The 26512-nt window shown below is 41.2% G+C and overlaps 1 protein-coding gene across 3 annotated transcripts in view; it reads right to left on the bottom strand.

Moving 5' to 3' along the window:
* LOC126259758 (proton-coupled amino acid transporter-like protein CG1139) overlaps positions 1-26097 on the bottom strand; it is a 149053-nt gene extending 122956 nt beyond the window's left edge. The window contains exon 1 of one of the 3 annotated variants that reach the window (XM_049956751.1): positions 25960-26097. The gene's annotated coding sequence lies outside the window, so the exon portion shown is untranslated. Of the gene's footprint in view, positions 1-744; positions 871-13845; positions 13944-25959 lie in introns of those variants that run through there. The other 2 variants (XM_049956752.1, XM_049956750.1) reach the window with 2 other exon arrangements.
* Positions 26098-26512: the final 415 nt, after the last annotated feature.

Raw genomic sequence — 26512 nt, 5'->3', positions numbered from 1 at the left:
TAAATGTAAAGCATATATAGTAAACAAAGAGCATTAATGCATACCTGGAGTATGAAGTATAAAGGAGGTCTAGGTATTTAGAAACCAGAAATAAACTGAAGATGTGTAATGAAAGCGCCATTAGACGAAAAACAGAGAAAATGGAACGAACATTTGTAATGGATGAGTCCTGAAAGATTACCAGAAAAAAATAAGAGGAAAAAGCAAATCCTGGAAGACCGCGTAAAAAGTGGGACTGTGCGGCTGGTCCCGGCGGAGGTTCGAGTCCTCCCTCGGGCATGGGTGTGTGTGTTTGTCCTTAGGATAATTTAGGTTAAGTAGTGTGTAAGCTTAGGGACTGATGACCTTAGCAGTTAAGTCCCATCAGATTTCACACACATTTGAACGTTTTTCAAAACGTGGGAACCGTAGAAGCAGTAAATAGCTAAAACGAGAAACAATGAATTTATTCTATGGATTTCGCGAGTATATGTACCGAGCGAGGTGGCGCAGTGGTTAGCATACTGGACTCGCATTCGGGAGGACAACGGTTCAATCCCGCGTCCGGCCATCCTGATTTAGGTTTTCCGTGATTTCCCTAAATCGCTCTAACAAATGCCGGGATGTTTCGTTTGAAAGGGCACGGCCGACTTCCTTTCCCGTCGTTCCCCAATCCGATTGGACCGATGACCTCACTGTCTGGTCTCCTCACCCAAAAAACAACAACACAGCTCATTCCACTAGTTCTGTCGAAAAAAGACTCACCAGCTACGACGCCTGTGGACCCTCAGCTTTTCGCCCGCTTCGTGGAACGTGAGCTATCGCAAAGCTGTTCGAGACTGAGATTAGCGAGAGCGCTGTTTCCTCTGATGCCCCCACCTCGCGTCCCAACAACTGACTCCCACTCCTTCCACCACACCTGTGATATTAACGGGAATGTGCCACTAGGCCGTATGTCGAATATATCTGTTGCGTTGACCTAGTGGAAAGATCTGCCGGATTCCTTGCGATTCGCTGAAATCGAGAAGACTCGTCTCGATTGGCTGAAAGACAGGTGACCCAAGACCTTCCGAGAGCTGGAGAACAACTTGATGCTTTTCCGGTCGATTACACGCTCCTGCTTACTGTTGTTTGATCTTGAAAGAGGCGAGATAACAGAATTCGTATCCGATGGAGTTTGATTATTACGGAGTTGCACCATATTTAGACCGCCGTGGCGTGCAGCTGTAACTAGCCTCGGAATGAATGCAAACGACACGTAAATCGTTTACACATGAGTTTTATACCATTCGGCACACAGTCCCGTACTCAGTTCGGTCGTCGATTACATGTGCTGATGCCCAAACTACACTGTTACTGTACAATCACCAGCATAGTTGTTGAGTGGCCTTTGAGCACATTCAGCTCACTGGCCTGATCGTTAAAGCACGCCTGAACATAGCTTGCAGAATGACTGTAAGCCTACGAAATGTACCTGATCGATGTAACAGACTTAACATGGAATGCTGTAGTCGCTTTAGTTTCCTTTTGGTATATATTAAGTTTCTGATTGTTACACCAACTAGTACGTCGGCGAAAACTGCAAGAATAATATTAATTGTATATGTTTTCAGGGAGCGATCTGTCATCGGTGAATAGGAAATCTGAGTTCCTCCTGTGATATGCTTGGGCTGCGACTGCACTTTCTATTTGTCTACCTCCACTCCTGGGCACACAATTGGTACAATGAATATTTTATACGTCCTTTTTTATGTCTTTGACGAACCATTGTGATGTCATTTCCTATGAGTAGAAGGTGCTCTCATTGTGTAGGTGGCAAGTACACATGTTAATCTGAGACTGAGGGAGATGGATAGGAATTAGGTCTCTAATTACAAAAGAAAGGTTAAAGATCAACAAGTAAATATATTCTGATAACAGATAATACGTAAATGGAGACCTAAAATAGAGATTAATAGTTGTTATTGTTGTGGTCTTCAATCCTGAGACTGGTTTGATGCAGCTCTCCATGCTACTCTATCCTGTGCAAGCTTCTTCATCCCCCAGTACCTACTGCAACGTACATCCTTCTGAATCTGCTTAGTGTATTCGTCTCTAGGTCTCCCTCTACGATTTTTACCCTCCACACTGCCCTCCAATACTAAACTGGTGATCCCTTGATGCCTCAGAACATGTCCTACCAACCGATCCCTTCTTCTAATCAAGTTGTGCCACAAACTTCTCTTCTCCCCAATCCTATACAAGGGCGATCTACCCATCTAATCTTCACCATTCTTCTGTAGCACCACATTTCGAAAGCTGCTATTCTCTTCTTGTCCAAAATATTTATCGTCGATGTTTCACTTCCACACATGGCTACACTCCATACAAATACTTTCACAAACGACTTCCAGACACTTAAATCTATACTAGATTTTAACAAATTTCTCTTCTTCAGAAATGCTTTCCTTGCCATTGCCAGTCTACATTTTATATCCTCTCTACATCGGCCATCATCAGTTATTTTGCTCCCCAAATAGCAAAACTCCTTTCCTACTTTAAGTGTCACATTTCCTAATCTAATTCCATCAGCATCACCTGACTTAATTCGACTACATTCCATTATCCTCGTTTTGCTTTTGTTGATGTTCATCTTATATCCTCCTTTCAAGACATTGTCCATTCCGTTCAACTGCTCTTCCAAGTCCTTTGCTGTCTCTGACAGAATTACAATGTCATCGGCGAACCTGAAAGTTTTTATTTCTTCTCCATGGATTTTAATACCTACTCAGAATTGTTCTTTTGTTTCCTTTACTGCTTGCTCAATATACAGAATGAATAACATCGGGGAGAGGCTACAACCTTGTCTCACTCCCTTTCCAACCGCTGCTTCCCTTTCATGTCCCTCGACTCTTATAACTGCTATCTGGTTTCTGTACAAGTTGTAAATAGCCATTCGCTCCCTGTATTTTACCCCTGCCACCTTTAGAATTTGAAAGAGAGTATTCCAGTCAACATTGTCAAAACCTTCCTCTAAGTCTACGAATGCTAGAAACGTAGGTTTGCCTTTCCTTAATCTTTCTTCTAAGATAAGTCGTAAGGTCAGTATTGCCTTACGTGTTCCAATATTTCTACGGAATCCAAACTGATCTTCCCCAAGGTCGGCTTCTACTAGTTTTTCCATTCGTCCGTAAAGAATTCTTGTTAGTATTTTGCAGCTGTGGCTTATTAAACTGATCGTTCGGTAATTTTTACATGTGTCAACACCTGCTTTCTTTGGGATTGGAATTATTATATTCTTCTTGAAGTCGGAGGGTATTTTGCCTGTCTCATACATCTTGTTCACCAGATGGTAGAGTTTTGTCAGGACTGGCTCTCCCAAGGCTGTCAGTAGTTCTAATGGAATGTTGTCTACTCCCGGGGCTTTGTTTCGACTCAGGTCTTTCAGTGCTCTGTCGAACTCTTCATGCACTATCGTATCTTCCATTTCATCTTCATCTACATCCTCTTCCATTTCCAAAATATTGTCCTCAAGTACATCGCCCTTGTATAGACCCTCTATATACTCCTTCCACCTTTCTGCTTTTCCTTCTTTGCTTAGAACTGGGTTTCCATCTGAGCTCTTGATATTCATACAAGTGGTTCTCTTTTCTCCAAAGGTCTCTTTAATTTTCCTGTAGGCAGTATCTATCTGACCCCTAGTGATATAAGCCTTTACATCCGTACATTTGTCCTCTAGCCATCCCTGCTTAGCCATTTTGCACTTCCTGTCGATCTCATTTTTGAGAAGTTTGTATTCCTTTTTGCCTGCTTCGTTTACTGCATTTTTATATTTTCTCCTTTCATCAATTAAATTCAATATTTCTTCTGTTACCCAAGGATTTCTACCAGCCCTCGTCTTTTTTCCTACTTGATCCTCTGGTGCCTTCACTACTTCATCCCTCAAAGCTACCCATTCTTCTTCTGGTTTAGTCAGTTTATCCTGGTCCCATCTCCTTAAATTCCCACCTTTTTGCAATTTCTTCAGTGTTAATCTACAGTTCATAACCAATAGATTGTGGTCAGAGTCCACATCTGCCCCTGGAAATGTCTTACAATTTAAAACCTGGTTCCTAAATCTCTGTCTTACCATTATATAATCTATCTGAAATCTGTCAGTATCTCCAGGCTTCTTCCATGTGTACAGTCTTCTTTTACAGATTAATAGTATCTACACGAATTATGGAACGATACAAACTTGTTTAGTCAGATCAACTCTGGCTAGGGATAGGATGCATGAATAGCTTCTGTCAGACCAGAGAGAGAGTTCTGAACCCATGAGATCATGACCGATGTGAAAAATGGTGTTGCAATCATTTTTTGCCACATGGTTAACGCTGTAAGTGTTCGGATGAGACGCAACAAATTCGTGCGCGCCGAATAAGAACGGTGACGTCTGTACTCGAATGACACTATGACCTTCTGCTGACAGCAATAAACGAACTGCGACTATAGTAAGAAGTTCCCTGACAGCTGGCAGTGCTGTTGCTACCTTTCAGATGTGAAGTGTGAACGTCTGCAGGCGGAAACAATAGCCGTCTATAGAGCTGTAACAACAATGTGCCGTTGACGTAGAGATGTTTACAAAATCGCGTTACTTTATGAGTTGATGATGGCGCGCGAAGCTGCCACACCCTGAACACTGCCACTGTCAACGATCAAATTACGCCAACTCAATGTTTTTTATTAATGTGAGTATATATATATATATATATATATATATATATATATATATATATATATATATATATATATCCTAGAGCAAGCCATGTTCATGACTGCGGCAATTCACAGCACCACAGCTCTTGTCAGTCCAGAAGCAAAGTAACAGAATGAGGAATGAGCAAATGAGGCAGGTGGTGGCTGTGCTCCGGGTTTTTGTGATGTCTGAGTCGCTGAACTTCAATGAGATTCCGGCCCTAAACAGTAGGGATGTTGCCAACCACAGGGAGGAGCAGAAGCCATGGTGTGCATACTATGGCACAGGGATCTGACAATATCTTTAGCTGACAGAGGTTTTCCATTCTGGTTAAGTTCAACCCATCAAAGTACGATCGTTGATGTGTTCCTACATCCCCATAACAACAAGAAGAGGCTGCTTGACGCTTTACATGATTTGTAATAATTACCACCATTTGCAACAAGTTACCAGATTTTCTCTGAATGGATGAAACAAAAATCTGATCTTGCATTTCAGTTCCTCAATACATCAGGAACTGGTTTACTCTGGTGTCCTTCCTCTTGGAATTTACAAGCTGAAAAGCATTTAAACCGACAAACTCTGGGAAGTTGTAGGGGACATCAAAACAAATATTTTCCCCTAATGTCATTTTCTCCTGTGAGGAGCATTTAAAACGGTAGAGGAAGTTTCTCTGGCGGCAAATTAATTAAACAAAAAAAACTTTTCCATTTTTTTACGACCAAGACACAACACATTAACACAACCCAGTTTCAATTACAGTAGATTTTCAAAAATGCCTGCACTGACACGTAAACAAAGGTTACACCGTCGGATCATGTTCTGTCTGACACGGGCAAAAACCCCAGGAAGTATCCTGAATTGTTCCTGCTGCTGCTACTATCCAGGCAACCAGATCCTCTTCTGATGCAGCATGAGTTAGTAAGCAACGTTGGTATATCTCCGCACACAAAAAAAGTCCAGAGGGGAACATATCTGGGGATCGAGCAGGCCATGGTACAGGACCACCTCTGCCAATCCACTTTTCTGGGAACCGTCGGTCCAGGAGTCGAAGCACACGACGACTGAAATGTGACGGCGCCCTGTCATGTTGGAACCACCTGCGTTGTCTTGTAGGGAGCATGACGTCTTCCACCAATTCTGGCAATGCTCTGGCGAGAAAATTGTAATAGTACCTGCCATTTAATGGCCTAGGTAGCAGATACGGCCCAATTGAACAGTCCCCAGCTAACCGACCCACACATTAACGAAGAACCGCACTTGATGAGCGCTAGTAACTGTGGCATGTGGGTTATCCTCACTCCAAACATGCGAATTGTGCATGTTGAAGACTCCATCACGCCCGAACGTTGCTTCATCGGTAAACAACACAGAGGAAGGAAACGTAGGATAAATTTTACACTGCTCCAGGTACCACTGCAAAAACTGTGCCCAGGATGGATAATCAACTGGTTCCAGGTTGTGGACACACTGTAAGTGAAATGGACGTAACATCTGCTCTCGAAGGATTGTTCTTACATTCGTCTGATTCCTCCCCATGTTACGTGCAATTGCACGAGTGCTGATTGAAGGATCCCGCTCCACATGCAGCGAGACAGCTTCCTCAAATTGCAGCATTCTTACCGTGCGACAGCGTCCCTGTCCAGGTAATCTGCTAAATGACCCGGTCTCACGCAGATGTTGGTACACAGCATCGAAGGTCGTATGATGAGGGATACGGCGATTAGGATATTGTTGTTGATAAACCCGCTGTGCAGCTCGCCCGTTGTGGTGCGCTACGTAGTACACACCAACCATATTAGAGTAAACAGAGACAATGCACTGCTACACTGGTGGACAGCAGTTGCCTACAACTGAAGAGCGTAATACGCCCTCTAACAACTGAAGATCGTAATACGGCCTGTAACAACTGAAGAGTGTAATACGGCCTCCACCAGTTTAAATAATCCTCACAGGAAAAAATGACATTAGGGTAAAATATTTGTTTTGATGTCTCCTACAGCCTCCCAGAGTTTGTCGGTTTAAATATTTTTCACCCTGTATATTAATGTGTTACTTTGCAGTTGAGTTATAAGGAAGTAGCCAATGAGTGCTGACATGCCAGTGTCTGGGCAAATCGGGACGAGATGTTTTCAGTAGACAGACGTGGAGAAAATCGTTGCCAGGTCAACTGGCGAAAACCCTTTATATCACGGTAGGTCAGGACGGCATGAGGCAGTATGCAGAACAGACTATGGTTAAGTCGGCGTTCGTTGATCCCTGACAGTTGCAGTGGCCTGGTCACGGCAGCTTTGTGGGACTACCTTCACCAATAACGTAACGCGATTTCGTAAACGTCTCTATGGCAATGCGCGGTCTTGTCACAGCTGTGTAAACGGCAACTGTTTCCGTCTGCAACCATTAGCGCTCCGCAGTTGAAAGCTGGCAACAGCCCTGCGAGGTGTCAGTTACCACGCCGTCTCGACTACTGTCCGAAACACGTGGTACCAGTCAGAAGTCCGTTGTTGTCGCTGGGCGCACCACTGTCGACGGGCCCCTGTCTGCTACGAAGTCATGAGAAAAAGCAACAGTGGTCGCCTTGCCGACAGTCTGTGGTATTCCGAACACCTTCGCACATCCTCCGTACTGATATCTGTCGCGTACTAGCATGTCAGATCCCTAAATCACGGTGCATGGCGTTGCTGTAAGATCCAGCACAGCAAAGTGAACAGAATGTCTGTGTTCCCGGACGCTATTCACGTTGGGCCGTAGATACCCCACATGAGACGGAGTATGGCCCTTCTGAACTCGTTGACTCCGTATTTGTTGTGGGATCTCGATCAGCATGAGCAGCAGTATCATGTAACAATAGACCCACAGTCACGATAAGCCACAGTCCTTCCACTGTGGGCAGACATTTCTCCTTCTTCCTCTAGACATAACACGATCTTCTCACAAGTAAACAACATTCAAATGCGATTTCTGAGTGAGAAACCTAATGCATAATCTTTCCTAATATACAGAATGTTGACTGCAAAACTTCAACCTGCTTTGTGTGGTAGTGATGAAATGTTAATCAGCTGCAAACCTAAGTATGCAGTACATTTGATGCACTTTGCAGCATGCCACCGTCGTACACAGTCTTAGTAGGTATCAGTGTAGTTCTGTATTGAAGTAAAGTCTACTCTCTGCTATATCCAGGTAATATCACACAATTTCAGTAACTTGCAAGACTGGATAGTCCCGCAAGTTCTGCAGGAGAACTTCTGCGAAATTTGGAAGGTAATAGACGAAGTAATGCCGGAAGTAACTTTGAAGACAGGTTGTGAATCGTGCTTGGGTAGGTCGGTTGGTAGAACGCTAGCCAGCGAAAATGAAGATCCTACGCCGCACGGGATTAGCCGTGCGGTCTTAGGCGCTGCAGTCATGGACTGTGCGGCTGGTCCCGGCAGAGGTTCGAGTCCTCCCTCGGACATGGGTGTGTGTGTTTGTCCTTAGGATAATTTAGGTTAAGTAGTGTGTAAGCTTAGGGACTGATGACATTAGCAGTTAAGTCCCATAAGATTTCACACACGTTTGAACATTTGAAGATCCAAATTTCGAGTCTCCATTCGGCACACAGTTGTAACCTGCCAGAGTGAAAATTTCATTGTGGACAATTGAAGAAGACTACCTCAGTTCTTTGTTATTCAGATAACAGATCTGTCAGTTATTATTGCTAGAATAGAGATAATTCTTAATGGAAATATTTAGTTCTGATCTTAAAATGATTTAGGAACTGTTAACGGAACTCTCTCTGAAGGCAGGTTATGACATTGGCCTGACTAGTTTGATCAATATTCTTACTGGTAATCCAGATATTGGCTTATCAAATTAGGTGGTGTCAGTCAAGCTAAAGCCCTCAGATAGGGAATCTGAAATTCCTGTTTGTATTAGGTTTAGCTTATCACTCAGTGGCTCCTGACAGCGATTGCTATTGTTTTCTCCTGCTTGTCTTGCGTCCATCTCCTCTCCTCTCCTCTCCCCTCTTATTCAGCACGTCCCCACCATAAGGACCGCCACATCTTTGTACAGTGTGCGATGTTCAATCCCCACACCCCTCCCCCTCGAAACGGACCCTTAGTCTCCCACAATACAGGGTGATTCAAAAAGAATACCACAACTTTAAAAATGTGTATTTAATGAAAGAAACATAATATAACCTTCTGTTATACATCATTTCAAAGAGTATTTAAAAAGGTTTTTTTTTCACTCAAAAACAAGTTCAGAGATGTTCAATATGGCCCCCTCCAGACACTCGAGCAATATCAACCCAATACTCCAACTCGTTCCACACTCTCTGTAGCATATCAGGCGTAACAGTTTGGATAGCTGCTGTTATTTCTCATTTCAAATCATCAATGGTGGCTGGGAGAGGTGGCCGAAACACCATATCCTTAACATACCCCCATAAGAATAAATCGCAGGGGGTAAGATCAGGGCTTCTTGGAGGCCAGTGATGAAGTGCTCTGTCACGGGCTGCCTGGCGGCCGATCCATCGCCTCGGGTAGTTGACGTTCAGGTTTATACCAACGTTTAATACACCACCTATTAGGAGGTTTAACACCATACTTCGTTCGAAATTCACGCTGAACAACTGTCGTCGATTCACTTCTGCCGTACTCAATAACACAAAAAGCTTTCTGTTGAGCGGTCGCCATCTTAGCATCAACTGACGCTGACGCCTAGTCAACAGCGCCTCAAGCGAACAAATGTACAACTAAATGAAACTTTATAGCTCCCTTAATTCGCCGACAGATAGTGCTTAGCTCTGCCTTTTGTCGTTGCAGAGTTTTAAATTCCTAAAGTTGTGGTATTCTTTTTGAATCACCCTGTATAACATCCAATCATGTCTATGTTTCACAAAATTGCTTATCGTAAATCAAACCGTTCATGTCGTCAAAGGTGTGAGTGTACTGTATTGTAAGAATATCAACATTCTGAGATAGTGTCAGCCTCGAAGGAAGCCATTTTATGGAGAATCTCTCGATGTTAATGTGAAACCCATCGGTAACATATTCAAAACATGTTTCCAAAATCTCTGTATCATCGAGGCGTGCTCTGTAGATTATGTGCTGCTGGATGTGCATGAATAATCCCATTTCGACCCCTACAGTTTCAAGAAGTTCCGATAGGTGGCGGTGCTATACGTAGCCTTTAAAACGGCGTCTGTAATGGAGATGCGTTCCAAGCAGCATGTCATTCTCAATGGAGAGTAGTCTTCCGAAGCAAGAGTGAACTACGGCAGCGCTATCTAGCGGGCCAACCATAGCGCCATGTGGTTTCCCCCTTCAAGCTAGACGAGTTTCGTTCTTTGTAGTTTTTTCGTTTGACGCTTATTATGTGATATATTTGGCCCGGTCACGATCAATGGACCACCTTGTATACAAACAATTGTAGAATCAATCTGAGATCTGAGGACCTCTCGTAGATTGTTTGCGGATGATTTTGTCGCCTATCATCTAGTAAAGTCATCAAAATATTAAAACCAATTGCAAAACAATTTAGGTACGATAACTATATGGTCCCCAAAGTAAAGATTCACTCTAACGAACAGAAAGTGTTTTGAAAAAAATTAACTTAAATTTCCGTTACACGATCACACAAATCTTAAGGGTGCCAATACGACTAAGTATCTAGGGATTACAATAAGAACAACTTAAATAGGAACTATCACGTAAATAATGTTACTGGGGAAGGCAAACCAAAGACTGAATTTTATTGGCAGAATACTCAGAAGATGCAACAGGACCATTAAAAAGACTGCCTACACTGCGCTTGGCCGTCATTTTCTGCAGTACTGCTGCGCTATATGAGATTCTTACAAGACAGGATTGGCGGACAACATCAAAAAAGTTCAGAGAAGCGCAGCTCGTTTTGTACTATCGCGTAAAGGAGGCAGAATGTTACGGATATGGTATGCGAATAAAGTCTGAAGCTGGTTTGATCAACCCTCTGCCAAGCACTTAAGTGTGAGTTGCAGAGTAGTCATGTGGATGTGTATGTAAATTTATTAACATCGCCATGACGAACTGAACATTTTTTTTTTTTTTTTTAAGAATAATCTGAGATTCATGTGCAGGTAAAGATCATTATTTCAGACTTTGTATACAGGGTGCTCCACAGTTCATGTTACACAGTTCTAGAGGCTGTAGAGGGGACTTAGTAGGTACAATTTTACATAGGAACCCATGTCTCGAAACGTCATCCAGCGACGCTACAGAGCGTCGAAGTTACAGGCGCCGGCGATTGCAAACGTATATATACACAGCGTGGTTCCGTGATGATGTTACACACTTTCTAGGAGGATGGAGAAGGATAAACGTATCAATTTCCGGTAAGAGTCCCTATACTGGAAGAGAATATCTTTTGTTATCGGCGAATTGCGTAAGTTTCACGTATTTTTGTCACAGTAATCAGCTTTTCTTTCTAGAGCTACTGCATCATCACTACCAGCAGTTTGTTTATTTTCATTTTATTATTATTATTTTCCCAATTCACTGTCCTGCTGTGTTTTTGTCGCTAGTCAAGTATCTATAAAAGTAAGGTTACTTATTGTTAAGAAAATCAGTTTTTCGTCCTTTCTCAAACAAATGAAATATAATGTTTTGTCCTTCAAGAAAAATAAATCTTCTTCAGTCATAGGAGGTTAAAATATTATATGTGTGAAGAAAAATTGTACGCGTGGTCTCGTTTCCTGAAGACAGTATTCAAAACTGAAATTGAAAGTATCACCGAAGCTGAAATTAGAAATGAGTAGAGATGTTAAATGACAGCGTTTGCTTCCATTAACTGTAGTCGTGTGCCGACTGTGTTTATGATGTGGTCGTCATTTTTAGACTGTTGCTAAAGCTGTCGGTGTATTTGGCATCTGTCGTGATTTTCCAGTTATAGTTTTCAACGTATGATGAATAGTAGTAGCACGTTGCTGCTCGTTGATGTGTGATATATGTTGCGGTATGCGCGTCCAGACTGCAGAGTTGTTCTTTGCTCTCATATCTCTGAGTCTTACTGATCGTATCAATTCAGTTATATGCCCGCATCTCGTGGTCGTGCGGTAGCGTTCTCGCTTCCCACGCCCGGGTTCCCGGGTTCGATTCCCGGCGGGGTCAGGGATTTTCTCTGCCTCGTGATGGCTGGGTGTTGTGTGCTGTCCTTAGGTTAGTTAGGTTTAAGTAGTTCTAAGTTCTAGGGGACTGATGACCATAGATGTTAAGTCCCATAGTGCTCAGAGCCATTTGAACCATTTGAATTCAGTTATATCTATGTTTGCAGGGGTTGGCTTGTCGATCGTTGCCAGTTTCTGACGAAGGAAATACTAAAATCACATGTCCAGAAGTAAATATGTGGGTTAATGTGTCAACATTGCTACGTACAATCCAGGCGTCAGTCTAGGGTGTATTTTGTAGAATTTTTCATTGGTCGGGAATCTGTCACTGACGATAATGTACTATTTAGATTTCGCGACCGACGTGAGGTGAAGGTTGTCTACATTCCTCTGGATGATCTATTTCCGTGGAGAATATTTTTCTTCGATTCGCTTCCAGTGGACTGCTGTTACTGTCAGGATAGTATAAGTGTCTCTGTTGGTAAATAGTTTCGGTTTGTCCGTCTTGCTTTTTATGTTACTGAACCCATCGTAGTATTGCCCGATGTGCGGATATAAAATGTCAATATAACGAGGGTAGAACGTCAACGGGCCGACCTGGAGCAGGAGAGGCACCACAGGACATTTTAATTTCCACTGTCTACACTTTTACGAAAAAATTCATAAAATTTTGTCAGTATGACCAGGAAAGATTCAGGAGTCACACTCACAGCAGTGGGATTTAAAAAGATAACAAAATACTTTTTTTTACATGTGAAATTTCATCATTTTTTCAATTACTATTGGCTGCATTTGTTGCTATAGGTACACTGTTCATCTTAAGGAAGAGAGATTCTTCCATGAATTTTGCCCAGCATGCAAACCATACTTACAGGTGTATGAAACTCTAGAATTTTTCAAATCTATTAAAAGTTGTGGTAAAAATTGAGATAATTAACTACAAAATTTGAGTTTTTTCTAAACATGAAGTTTAAAATGCAACAATTCGTTAATTTTTTCGTAAATTAAGTAAATTGTAGAGTTTCATACACCTGTAAGTATGGTTTGCAAACTGGGCACAATTCATCGAAGAATCTCTCTTAATTAACAGGAAAAGTGTACCTAAAGCAACAAATGCAGCCTATAGTAAGTGAAAAAATTATGAAATTTTACATGTAAAAAAAATGTATTTTGTTATGTTTTTGAACTCCCTCTGCTGTGAGTGTGACTTCTGACTCCTTCCTCGTCATACTGACAAAGTTTTATGGTTTTTTTTTTTAAGTGTAGACAGTGGAAATTAAAATGTCCTGTGGTGCCTCTCCTGCTCCAGGTCGGCCTGTTTGACGTCCTACACCCCCTTAAGCTAGGCTTATCGGTGGCGTGGTACTTCCCAGCTCATGTTTGAGTATCACATTTTGGATTAAATTTCGATTTAGCTTTCTGACTTCTTTCTTTATGCTATAAATTAAAAGTTTTTGGCACATATGTCTCACGCTCACAAGGTTGAGGCACCTTTTGAAACGGGTAAAGACAAGGTGTCGAATTGTACTTTAAAGACGTTGTCTGGCAAGAACCAGCAAAAGACTCGTTGGATGCTGTTGGCCGGTGTTACTGTGATAGGTAGGATCTGCATATGTAGGACATTTTATCCCGCGCTGAACTCGCCGGCCGGAGGGGCCGAGCGTTTCTAGGCGCTACAGTCTGGAACCGCGCGACCGCTACGGTCGCAGGTTCGAATCTTGCCTCGGGCATGGATGTGTGTGATGTCCTTGGTTAGGTAGGTTTAAGTAGTTCTAAGTTCTAGGGGACTGATGACCTCAGAAGCTAAGTCGCATAGTGCTCAGAGCCATTTGAACCATTTCGTTCAGCGTCCAAGGGCTGAGTCTTAACGAGAGGCGTCCTGTGCTCGTGTTAAATTGCTGTTGCTCACTTTTCTTGGTTTACAGCATCTTTGGTGACAATATACAGTTTAAAATGGGAGAGCAATCGAAAAAAGTAAAACCGAAGATTCAGAGGAAGTATCTATAATACTAATGCGACTTACCTAGAGGCCGGTCGGTGTGGCCGAGCGGGCGCTGCTGCTACGGTCGCAGGTTCGAATCCTGCCTCGGGCATGGATGTGTGTGATGTCCTTAGGTTAGTACGGTTTAAGTAGTTCTACGTTCTAGGGGAATGTGAGTCCCATAGTACTCAGAGACATTTGAAATTTTTTTTGAACTTATCTAGAGAACACTCTACCTGCTTACAGCAAATAAACGTCACTCACACATGACGGATTAGATATCGCTGATAATATTATTCTTGCTTATCTGTCCGCGGGTTCTGTAATCAAACGTTACACAAGGCTGTTTGTCTGTGGTAGGTCAATCAGCAGTAGCAAAGCATTCAAAATGCAATCATCGATAATGTAGTACCTTTCTTAAATGTCATTAGGGCTATCAGTGGAAGATCAAAGAATTCCGAAATCGGCCAATAATACTTGAGTTATCAATGGTAGCGTATATGGCGCCTTGTTCTGTGTGACTGTAGGTGGCAACTAACATTACGCCGAATCAATTTATGATACCGTGGAAGTAGATATTCGATATTATACATGGTAAGCGTTCTTTGCCAGGTTATCTGAGCCTTTGTTATTGGAGCAGAAGATGTCGTGTGTCACAAGGAGAACCAAAAGATATGGCATTTTAATACCGCAGCTGAAGTACTTCGCTGCTCTCTCTAGAGAAAAAAGAATTGAAATGTTGGAATTATTTTTTACCTGTGTAGCAACTCATTGTTATGATTCTTATTTATTTGAGTTGCTAATTACGATATTTCAGTCTAATACGCTATGTAGCTACTTAGTTTGTCAAAATTTATTAAATGGTTCAAATGTCTCTGAGCACTATGCGACTTAACTTCTGAGGTCATCAGTCGCCAAGAACTTAGAACTAATTAAATCTAACTAACATAAGGACATCACACACATACACGCCCGAGGCAGGATTCGAACCTGCGACCGTAGCGGTCGCTCGGCTCCAGACTGTAGCGCCTACAACCTCACGGCCACTCCGGCCGGCAAAATTTATCTTGGGGCAAATGTTGAAGTGGCAATACGCTAACAAGGAAGCACGAATGAAAAAAAAAGTGACTCTTGCTTTTTTTTTTTTGGCCCGAAAGACACATACTAACACTCAGAAAAATGCAACTGCCTTATTCTTATGGTCTGAACTGATACTCTTTAGGGAGTAGTATGACTAACATATGTATTGAAATTATTTATTCCGAAAATTAAAGTCAATAGCATATCGACAAAACAGTTTCCTCTTAAATATGTCATAGGAAAAATAAATGGAAAAAGAAACTAATAATGAGATTGGTAAGTGAGGAAAGATACAAGAATATACACAGTCAGATACATATCGATAGCTTCAATAAACATCCAATGAGCTTGGAAGGCCAAAAGTAATTATTAGATTATCTGATTAAAAAGAAAGAATAACAAGAATAACAGAGACACTAAAACATTAGAAGGATAAATTTCAAAATTACAGAATTTGTTACGAAGTCTCTTCTCCATGTTTTTTTACGTCTTTGCTTTGTTGGCGTTCCTGTGCTCCCGACTCTCACTCTTCTAATATTAATTAATAATTTTAAAAAAATATTTACAAGACTTACAGGAACATCAATTACATTATGTTAGTGCCTACCTTGCTTATAAAACACCTATAATCCTGTGTGGCCATTCAGTCGAAACATGGGCAGAAATACGTTGATGTGCCAGTGATCAAGAGATTTTGCCAGCACACGTGCATAGCTCTCTCCAGCTTCAAGATGTAAGTCAAAAAGACGTTACTAGCAACAGTCTCAATTCTTACATTTTCTGTACCAAATTGTTCTTACAGCTTCAGAGAATCTTCTCGTTCTTCTTCTTATCGCAGCAATAAAATAAAACCACGAACGTTCGATGGCTGATCGGAATGCCGTGACAGTTCAGTTTGATAGCGGTTGGTAAAGAACATGAGCTACTAATATAATTCAGTAGGCTACGTAATTATGTATATACACTACTGACCATTAAAATTGCTACACCAAGAATAAATGCAAATGATAAACGGGTATTCATTGGACAAACATATTATACTAGAACTGATATGTGATTACATTTTCACGCAATTTGGGTGCATAGATCCTGAGCAATCAGTACCCAGAACAACCGCCTCTGGCCCTAATAACGGCCTTGATACGCCTGGACATTGAGTCAAACAGAGCTTGGATGGCGTGTACAGGTACAGCTGCCCATGCAGCTTCAACACGATACCACAGTTCATCAAGAGTAGTTACTAGCGTATTGTGACGAGCCAGTTGCTCGGCCACCATTGACCAGACGTTTTCAATTGGTGAGAGATCTGGAGAAAGTGCTGACCAGGGCAGCAGTCGAACCTGCAACATGCAGTCGTGCATTATCCTGCTGAAATATAGGGTTTCGCAGGGATCGAATGAAGGGTAGAGCCACAAGTCGTAACACATCTGAAATGTAACGTCCACTGTTCAAAGTGCCGTCAATGCGAACAAGAGGTGACCGAGACGTGTAACCAATGGCACCCCATACCACCACGCTGGGTGATACGCCAGTATGGCGATGACGAATTCACCCTTCCAATGTGCGTTCACCGCGATGTCGCCAAACACGGATGCGACTATCATGATGCTGTAAACAGAACCTGGATTCATCCGAAAAAATGACGTTTTGCCATTTGTGCGCTCCGGTTCGTCGTTGAGTACACCATCGCAGGCTCTCATGTCTGTGATGCAGCGTCAAGGGTAACCGCAGCCATGCTGCTGCAAACGTCGTCGAACTGTTCGTGCAGGTGGTTGTTGTCTTGCAAACGTCCCCATCTGCTGACTCAGGGATCGAGACGTGGCTGCACATCGCGATAGGCTACAATCTGACATTTATCAACGTCGGAAACGTGATTGTACGTGTTTCTCCTCGTTACACGAGGCATCACAACAACGTTTCACCAGGCAATGCCGGTCAACTGCTGTTTGTGTATGAGAAATCGGTTGGAAACTTTCCTTATGTCAGCTCGTTGTAGGTGTCGCCACCGGCGCCAACCTTGTGTGAATGCTCTGAAAAGCTAATCATTTGCATAACACAGCATCTTCTTCTTGTCGGTTAAATTTCGCGTCTGTAGGACGTTATCTTCGTGGTGTAGCAATTTTAATGGCCAGTAGTGTATATTAAAATGCATAACCATTCAGACAAAGATGAAACTCTACAACACAGTAATCAAGCCTGAAATATTGTACATAGATGAGACACTAACACTTCACACGAAAGAGACATGGAAAGCATACTGAAGGAAGAACGCAAAATCATGTGAAAAATTCTCGGCCAGAAGGTGACAGAAAAGGGATACAGATTACACTCTAGGAAAATCACAGGGAACCTGTCAAACCTACCACAACAGATGTCAGAAACAGAAGATTAAAACTCTACCGGCACGTCAGCAGCCTTCTACCAACAAGACTTACCAACAGATTTCTGATATACATACAAGGGGTAAAGTCAACAACACCATGCGTCTTAAAAGTCAAACTTGACATAGAGAAAGATCAAGTCGATCCAGTAGAAGTTGAAGTCGGATGATATACAAGTGGGATATTAGGTCAGAGAATGAAATCCCAAAGAAACCATGGACAAAATGGACTGAAGATAGAAAGAGACTCCAAGGAAAAAAAAAGAATGAGAGAATCGAGGAGAGCAGGAAGAACCCTCAAATGGCAGAATGGATAAAAATACAGTAATAATACTTTTGAATGGATTTGCATCGACTCTGCTTTTGAAAGTCGAATATGCACTGTTGTAATAATTATGATAGGCTTAAGGATCCCAAACGCTTTCATATATCTTGCCTTCCTGTTTACATCAACAGAGTATGCAACTTCAATCAGATGCTTAAGATAAACGTCTCACTTACCTGTAAACTCCTACTTCCTAAATTTGGTGAGATTAGTGAAATATATATGCAGAGTGTAATATTATTGGGCTTTCCGTCGTATGAAAGCTGTGAGTACTCTTGGAAAGGCATTCACCTAGCTGTGTATTAAATGATCAACTTATGAGATGAGACCTATTCTTAGAAAGACATTTGTTTTATATAATTTACGTAACTGTAAGGATGCGCGTCTAGCGCGAACGCTAATACATCGAATGCGCAGTCAAAGAAACATTTTAACAGAAGCTGAACTGAGCGTTCCGTTTCAATCTAAATAAAAAATATGACGGAAAAATGCTTTGTAGATCTTCAGATTTTATCGTACTTCTTGTAATGTGAAAGCCTAAAGAAGGTCATCTTTAAGCCATAAAAATGTGAACGGTCTTGTCAGCGTGCAGACAACAGTTGTTAGTTAATAAAATTCACGTACTTTATGTTCAGTACTGTAAACCGGCAAGTTATTGTTATGAAGGTGTTGAACGGTGCAAGAATTGTCTAGAAGGAAGGAGAAAAATAATGAGGATAATTTGTGATAAAGACGTGAACCAAGAAGCGAGCATAGGACAGTCTCAAATCTGATAGCACCAACACAGTCAGAAAATTACTTATGTAAGTTATACTGTTTATAAATAAGCCCTAATGGCTTGTTATAATTATTTGAATATACTGTATTTAGTGTTTACCAGATTACTTATTCTATTCTTTTCCTTTTTTTACTTCCATGTCATATTATTTTTATAAATGGCAAACAGCCTTTACTACAGCAGAGAGTACTGCAGCATCCTGGTAGTAGACAGAAGGCCGCTCCTTGTAATCTATAGAACTCATAGCCGTCCCTTTATTAATGATTTCATTTGCAAATTCAATTTTTTGTTGTTCATTGTCAAAGGTCCCTTAGGCAATTATAAAATTCATACCGATTACGTAAAGGAATCCGGGTTGTTCTTTTCTAAATAATAGAAGCCTTTGCGTAATCAAAAACTAGCCTCCTCCAGACAACGATCAGGAGCCGACCAGAAGACGGACGTCTTCGACCTCTTTCGTGTTTCCTGTGGCAAAGCTGTGCCAAACTGGGAACACGACATTCTACTATGAAACACAATACATATATAATTGTTGTTGTTGTGGTCTTCAGTCCTGAGACTGGTTTGATGCAGCTCTTCATGCCACTCTATCCTGTGCAAGCTTCTTCATCTCCCAGTACCTACTGCAACCTAAATCCTTCTGAATCTGTTAAGTGTATTCATATCTTGGTGTTCCTCTACGACTTTAACCCTCCGCGCTGCCCTCCAATACTAAATTGGTGATCCCTTGATGCCTCAGAACATGTCCTACCAACCGATCCCTTCTTCTAGTCAAGTTGTGCCACAAATTTGACTTCTCTCCAATTCTATTCAGTACCTCCTCATCAGTTATGTGATCTACCCATCTAATCTTCAGCATTCTTCTGTAGTACCACATTTCGAAAGCTTCTATTCTCTTCTTGTCAAAACTGTTTATCGTCCATGTTTCACTTCCATACATGGCTACACTCCATACAAATACTTTCAGAAACGACTTCCTGACACTTAAATCTATACTCGATGTTGACAGATTTCACTTCTTCAGAAACTCTTTCCTTGCCATTGCCAGTCTACATTTCATATCCTCTCTACTTCGACCATCATCAGTTATTTTGCTCCCCATATAGCAAAACTCCTTTACTACTTTAAGTGTCTCATTTTCTAATCTAATTCCCTCAGCATCACCGGACTTAATTCGACTACACTCCAGTATCCTCGTTTTGCTTTTGTTGATGTTCATCTTATATCCTCCCTTCAAGACACAGTCCATTCCGTTCAGCTGCTCTTCCAGGTCCTTTGCTGTCTCTGACAGAATTACAATGTCATAGGTGGATCTCAAAGTTTTAATTTCTTCTCCATGGATTTTAATTCCTGCTCCAAATATTTCTTTTGTTTCCTTTACTGCTTGCTCAGTATACAGATTGAATAACATCGGGAATAGGCTACAACCCTATCTCACTCCCTTCCCCAGCACTGTTTCCCTTTCATGCCCCTCGACTCTTATAACTGCCATCTGGTTTCTGTACAAATTGTAAATAGCCTTTCGCTCCCTGTATTTTACCCCTGCCACCTTCAGAATTTGAAACAGAGTATTCCAGTCAACATTGTTAAAAGCTTTCTCTAAGTCTACAAATGCCAGAAACGTAGGTTTGCCTTTACTTAATCTATTTTCTAAGATAAGTCGTAGGGTCAGTATTGCCTCACGTGTTCCAACATTTCTACGGAATCCAAACTGATCTTCCCCGAGGTCGGCTTCTACCAGTTATTCCACTCGTCTGTAACGAATTCGTGTTAGTGTTTTGCCACCGTGGCTTATTAAACTGATGGTTCGGTAATTTTCACATCTGTCGACCCCTGCTTTCTTTGGGATTGGAATTATTATATTCTTTTTGAAGTCTCACATATATAGTATGATAAAAGAAAAAATAAATTAAACGTATTTCAATTTTTTCAAATTTAATCTGATAATTACATATATAATTATCAGATTGAAACCGAAAAAATTGAAACACATTTAATTTAATTTTTTTATCATACTAGATGTGGCACCCAAACAGTGGCTTGATAAAAACTAAATCTGTTCTGTTATTGTTTCATTACATCAACCGGTAGACATCGGGAAGCCATAAAGGAAGTACTGAACAAAACCGCGGAAGTATTAAAAATTTCGAAAAATAACAGCAGTGCGCAAAACGACGGATTTAAGTAGGCTACGGTTTACATAACGCATAAAATCTCGCGTCTTGTATCAAAAAACTGATTTCCGGAATTTCTTTCCTTACTGCTTCATTTTATCCTATCGCTGTTAATTTCCTTGCAGAATTGCTTATCTACGATCGCCGGCCGGTGTGGCCGTGCGGTTAAAGGCGTTTCAGTCTGGAACCGCGTGACCGCTACGGTCGCAGGTTCGAATCCTGCCTCGGGCATGGGTGTGTGTGATGTCCTTAGGTTAGTTAGGTTTAATTAGTTCTAAGTTCTAGGCGACTGACGACCTCAGAAGTTAAGTCGCATAGTGCTCAGAGCCATTTGAGCCTTTCTGATCATCTCTTCAGGTAAGGTTTATTTGTTGGCATTATTAGTATCTTCATTCTCGCTACGATTAAGAATACAAGATGGATGCCATAATAGCAGGATTCAGTGTCTAGTAGGTGACACTTATTTTGTAAGCTAGGTGCCATCTTGTAGGCCGCTGGTGTGGCCGTGCGGTTCTAGGCGCTTCAGTCTGGAACCGCGTGACCGCTACGGTCGCAGGTTCGAATCTTGCCTTGGGCATGGATGTGTGTGATGTCCTTATGTTAGTTAGGTTTAAGTAGTTCTTAGTTCTAGGGACTGATGACCACAGAAGTTAAGTCCCATAGTGCTCAGAGCCATTTGAAGCCATCTTGTATTCTACCCGGTGTAGCTCTGCAATTGTCAGCTACTGCGGTGTGACGTTTGACTGTCAGGAACGAGGCCCACGAGAAAGTAGGCCTCGATCAGGAAGAGTCGCAGCGTGCGTATCTGAGAGTTGACGATGGTCGTGCCGTGAAAGATTTCTTTGAGCAGTTACGTCACAAACTTGAAAATAAACGTAGCAGATGACAGAGGCAAGACGACAAACAGTGTGGGTGACGGCCTTTATCTTTGCGGGTCGGTCATATCAATTTTGTGTCGTACCCTTTGGCTTGAATATTAGTTCAGGTGTCTTTATGGCCGCTCTTGACCATGTCTTATGTCACGATTTACTGGACAAAATAACTGTCTATGTCGATGATCTCTTAGTAGCCTCGACTTCATGGGAGGAACATCTTGACTTGATTCCGAAAATCTTCGTGAGGTTTGCTATCTCTTCGGAGGGAATTTCTCCCGATCCTAACAAACTGTCTGCTATAAGAAACTTCCCTGTGCCCTGCACCAAAAGACAATTAAAAAGTTTTCTAGGGTTAACGTCTTTCTTTCGTTGCTTTATACCAAATCAGTCCATGAAAATCCAGTATTGCACAATCTATTAAAGAAAACCGTTCATTGGGTATGGACCTCTGAATGTCAGCAAGCCTTTGACAAAATCAAACTCTTTTTGAATAGCAATATCCTCAGTCTTCCGGATATGAACTCAGAATTCTGCATTTCTTGTGACGCTTCATTTCAAGGCTTGGGCGCTTGTTTGTTCCAGCTAAAGAAAACTGGAGATAAAGAGGAGATTAGGATAATTAGTTTCGCCAGTCGTGTGCTGACGGACTGGGAGAGACAGTACTCTGTTACGGAGTTAGGATTGGCAGTTGTATGGACGTTCCGCCGTTTCAATTATTACAATTATGGTCATGCGATCAAAGTGTATTCCGACCATCAAGCTCTTAATTTTCTTCTTTCGTGTAAGCTCTATCATCCGAGACTTACTTGCTGGTGCCTATTTCTACAGGAGTACAATTTCGAAATTGTTTACGTGAGAGGCAAGAACAACATCGTTGCAGATGCATTGTCACGCATGCCGGAAGATATGCCGGAGGCTACGGAACTTGTAGAACAGATTTCCAATCACAAGATACTCCTTACGAAAGATCCCTTGAACCGTAGTTATTTTCTACGTCTTTTCCTACAGACGGGTACTCTGCAAGAAATCGACCGTAAATGGAGGAGAGTCAACAGCTTCTACAAGACAACCCTAATCATCGGTTGTCGAAATTTTATAAATCACACAATGGTGTTTTATTTCATCGTACATCTACGTTGACGGAGCAATTGTGTGTTTGTATTCCTGAGGAGTACGTTGAATATCTCATATGGTACACTCACCTATCCTGGGGACATTATGGCCCTGAGAAGTGTAAAAGAATGATTTCTGCCTGTTGCTACGTACCCAATCTGCATAAGAGAATTCATAAACTCGTAAGCACTTGTTTAATCTCTCAGAAGGCAAAGCCCTTCAATCTTTGGAACGTCACACCTTTGAATCCTATCTACTCTGAGCATCCAAACCAAATAGTCAGTCTTGACTATGCAGGTCCACTTCTGAGAGGAAGTGGAGGTCATTGGTCCCCGAGAACTTAGAACTACTTAAACCTAACTAACCCAATGACATCACACACATCCATGCCCGAGGCAGGATTCGAACTTGCGACCGTAGCGCTCGCGCAGTTCCAGACTGAAGTGCCTAGAACCGCTCGACTACAGCGGCCGGCTCTTCCAGTTCAAAATCTTTAATAAGACGAATAGAAAAGGATTATTTTCATCGTTTTGGTAAGCCAGAAACCATGTTGTCTGATAATGCTTCAAACTTCGTTGGAAAAGAGTGGAGACAGTTTCTTGCCAGTAATGGTATTAGACAGATTCTAATTTCAGGATTTAGACCCCCCAGTAACCCGACAGAACGAGTCTTCAAAGAATTTAATCGTTTTATTCCCACCAGCAAACACGGTGGGTATATTTCGTTACTCCATTTGAAGAGATTGTAAATAACCTTCCACACACTTCGACTGCTTTCACATCTTCAGAACTAATCTCCAGTCAAAAGGAAAGCAATGAATGGACTGATCCTATCCCCAAGATACAAGGTCCAGAAGTCAACCTAGATAATAAGTTAAGACAAGCCCTGATCTCTCTCACAACTCTTGCTAATTTAAGAAAAAAGGCATTTGACAAGCAAGTCAATAAAGTTCTGTCGTATCGCTTGAACGAGCGTGTTCTTTTGACACACTTCAAACCATCTCTCATCTTATGTAAAAATCGTTAAGTGGCAACACCTATACGAAGGACCCTTTGTTATAGTCAGGAAGCCACATATTGGTTTTATGTGTTGGCAGATCCAGTTAGTGGACGAGTAAAAGGACTTTACCACTATGTAGACCTAAAGAAGTACCATGAAAAACATTTTAAAAAATCATTATATTAAGCTGCAACTTGAAACAAGGGTGTGATCTGTTTAGAAAGTATGTGCGTCAACAGCATGTACATGTATTCTGCAGGTGACGTAATCATTTGAGTGAGGTGCACGCAAAGTAATGATGGAGCTTGAAGGATATGAAGTGATTGAAGAAGGTACTCTACGTATTTGGAAAATATGATTTGCCTTAGTTTTAAGGTAGTTTTAAGTTTCTTGAGCCATAGAGGGCTGCAGTCGTCGAATTGAGGTGGAATGTGCCGAAGTGCCACCTTGTAATGGTATTTGGATTACGTAACGATTATGGTACCTCACCTGAACCTCTCGATACCAGTAATATTCTACTGTTTTTCTGTTAACCACTTAACATATTTCTGAGACAACATTCAGATTTGATTTCATTTGTGATATATCGATATGTTTATATTGCAATGATATTATTCTTATGTGTATTCTTTCTTTTGTCGCTATGATCTTTGACGTACTTGTAACTCTGATTTTTGGGCGCGTAAGCGATTGTTAGTTAGTTGTTGAGTTGTTAGAGAGTCGGACCTTGAAAAGGTCAAGTCTTGGACGTCATGTTGGAAAGATACATTTTGTAGTTGGCTTATAAAATGTGAGGAAGATGTTTTCAAGTATGTTTTGTATTGTGAAGTTATGTTTTGTGTGCTACGAGATATTGCAATAAAAGCAATTAAAAGGAAGTGTAACTTAAATTCGGAGTGCTGACTTTTTTTTTTTTTTTTTGCATCACTATTGTGCTAACTTTGAAAGGTTTAGCCTCCAAGAATGGTTTGAGAAGCGCATCTACAAAACTTTTGAATATAGCAGAATAAAACCTAGGTCTCTTTGCATCCGAGCTTGGAATCATAATCACCTAGATTTTCAACGATTGAGCCATGATAATAAGAGACCAGCGTGGGAAACACAAAAAGATGAGTGCCTAGTTTTTTTCAGTATTACATGAAATGACTATTAACTGTGCTCTAATGACACCTGCCACATAATATGACTGATGTGCCCGAAAATGCAGTATTTAGCAGCTTGAGCAACACCACAATCGTTATTAAAATTTTGACCTTTGTTGTGGTAGGGTTGTTAGAACCTGCTGCTTTAGTTTTAAGTTATGGCAAATCTCCTTTTTACCAAGTAGTAAAGGTTTTCTTTAAATTCCTGATTCAGACCAGAATGTCCGTATATGTGAAGTGATAACCTAAGTTAAGCTTTCAAGGGATTGATATTTTAAGTCGCTAGAACCATGTACAATACAAACTGATACAAAGTAACCTGTAGATTACACCGAGTATAAGCAGAAACATCGACGATGCTTTGGAAGCTGATATGTGCGACAGTTTAATGTTGAAGTCAAGTTATACCGCGCGGATGACATTAAAAGCGGTGTAGCCAAAGAATGAATTTGATAAACTGATTATTTCACCTATTATCTATCTTCGTATGTTTTATTTCTTTGCATTATCCTGTTGTAGTTTTCTTCTTTAGCATTCTTACCTTTCTACCTTACCAGGTAGGAGAAGAAATTTGGAATTGGTTCAAAAGACTTGACGTGTGTATATTGTGTGTATTGACGATCGTGGCTCATTGGTTAATGCGTATCTGCAGTTACTTATCGAAACGTGGTGTAAATCTGATTTGCTGTGAGCAAAAGCATCCTAGGAAATATGAATAATTTTCCCGATTTCTGTTAGATGTAGATTTGAACGTGAACTGTTCGGCACGTCAAAGAAGGTATATTTTACTGATTACTGATGTAACGGAGTAAATGAACAAAGGAACTAAAAATGGCTGTTATAGAACAATAAGAAAAGGAAAAGAATTAGATTTAAAATACATATAAAATCTGATGTACTTCAGAAGCACCATTCAGAATAGCAAACACGACTTTCATTAGGTCTTGGACAGTAGTTATGTATATTTGTAAATGATTCTTTTATTATAAGTAATTTTTGCATTACCTGTGTTACTCTGTGGTATAAGGACACTTATATGGACACGTATGGATTGCTGAGTGTGACTCACTTAGTGACAAAATGATGGATATATACACTGGTTCGCGTAAAATCGTAATCTGACACATGTATGGACACGAAAAACTAGTTATCTCTCGTGTGAATCAAAACTGTGATAAACTTATGGACACGTGTGATATTCCGCGTGTGAATTAGCATCTTAAATATTCTCACCTTGCAACGACGATACAATGACTACCAGACAAAGGATAGACAAGCTATTGTACTCACCGCAATAGGTAAATAGTAGTCATTTTCATCGACGACTCTTCTTCGTCGCTGGCGCAGTCAATTTACCGTCCAGGTTGACCATGTCGCAGTTGACGAGCTGCTCCAGTATCCACGATTCAACAAAATGCACAAGTTATGAAACGATTGGTAGCCACTGAGCTATCTGCCTCGTGCAAGGACGCGGATTGCCAAAGCTGTTAAAGCGCCAGTTCGTTACCACGTGACTGTGAAGCACTGTGGCAACATCCAATGACTGCTCGCCAGCCCGCGCTCAACAGTAAGCGTTCCTCTCCATAACGGGCGCTAGCGTGCTCCAGATTTGAGACGAAAATGGAAATAAAAATAATAAAACGTTAATAAACGACGCACTGTTTTATTATATTTACACGAAAAGGACACTAATGATGACTTTTCCCTAATTATGAAAATTGCTACGGCAATATTGCTAAATACATTGCTTAGGAAAGACCTGTACAGGACGAAACGTGTTTTGCTAATGAAAGAATATGAAATCTAGACACAAACCATGAGTAATATATAATATATATATATA

The sequence above is a fragment of the Schistocerca nitens genome, chromosome 5, assembly GCF_023898315.1.
Source record: "Schistocerca nitens isolate TAMUIC-IGC-003100 chromosome 5, iqSchNite1.1, whole genome shotgun sequence".
NCBI classification, from domain to species: domain Eukaryota; kingdom Metazoa; phylum Arthropoda; class Insecta; order Orthoptera; family Acrididae; genus Schistocerca; species Schistocerca nitens.
This window is presented reverse-complemented; position numbering and strand designations above follow the sequence as displayed.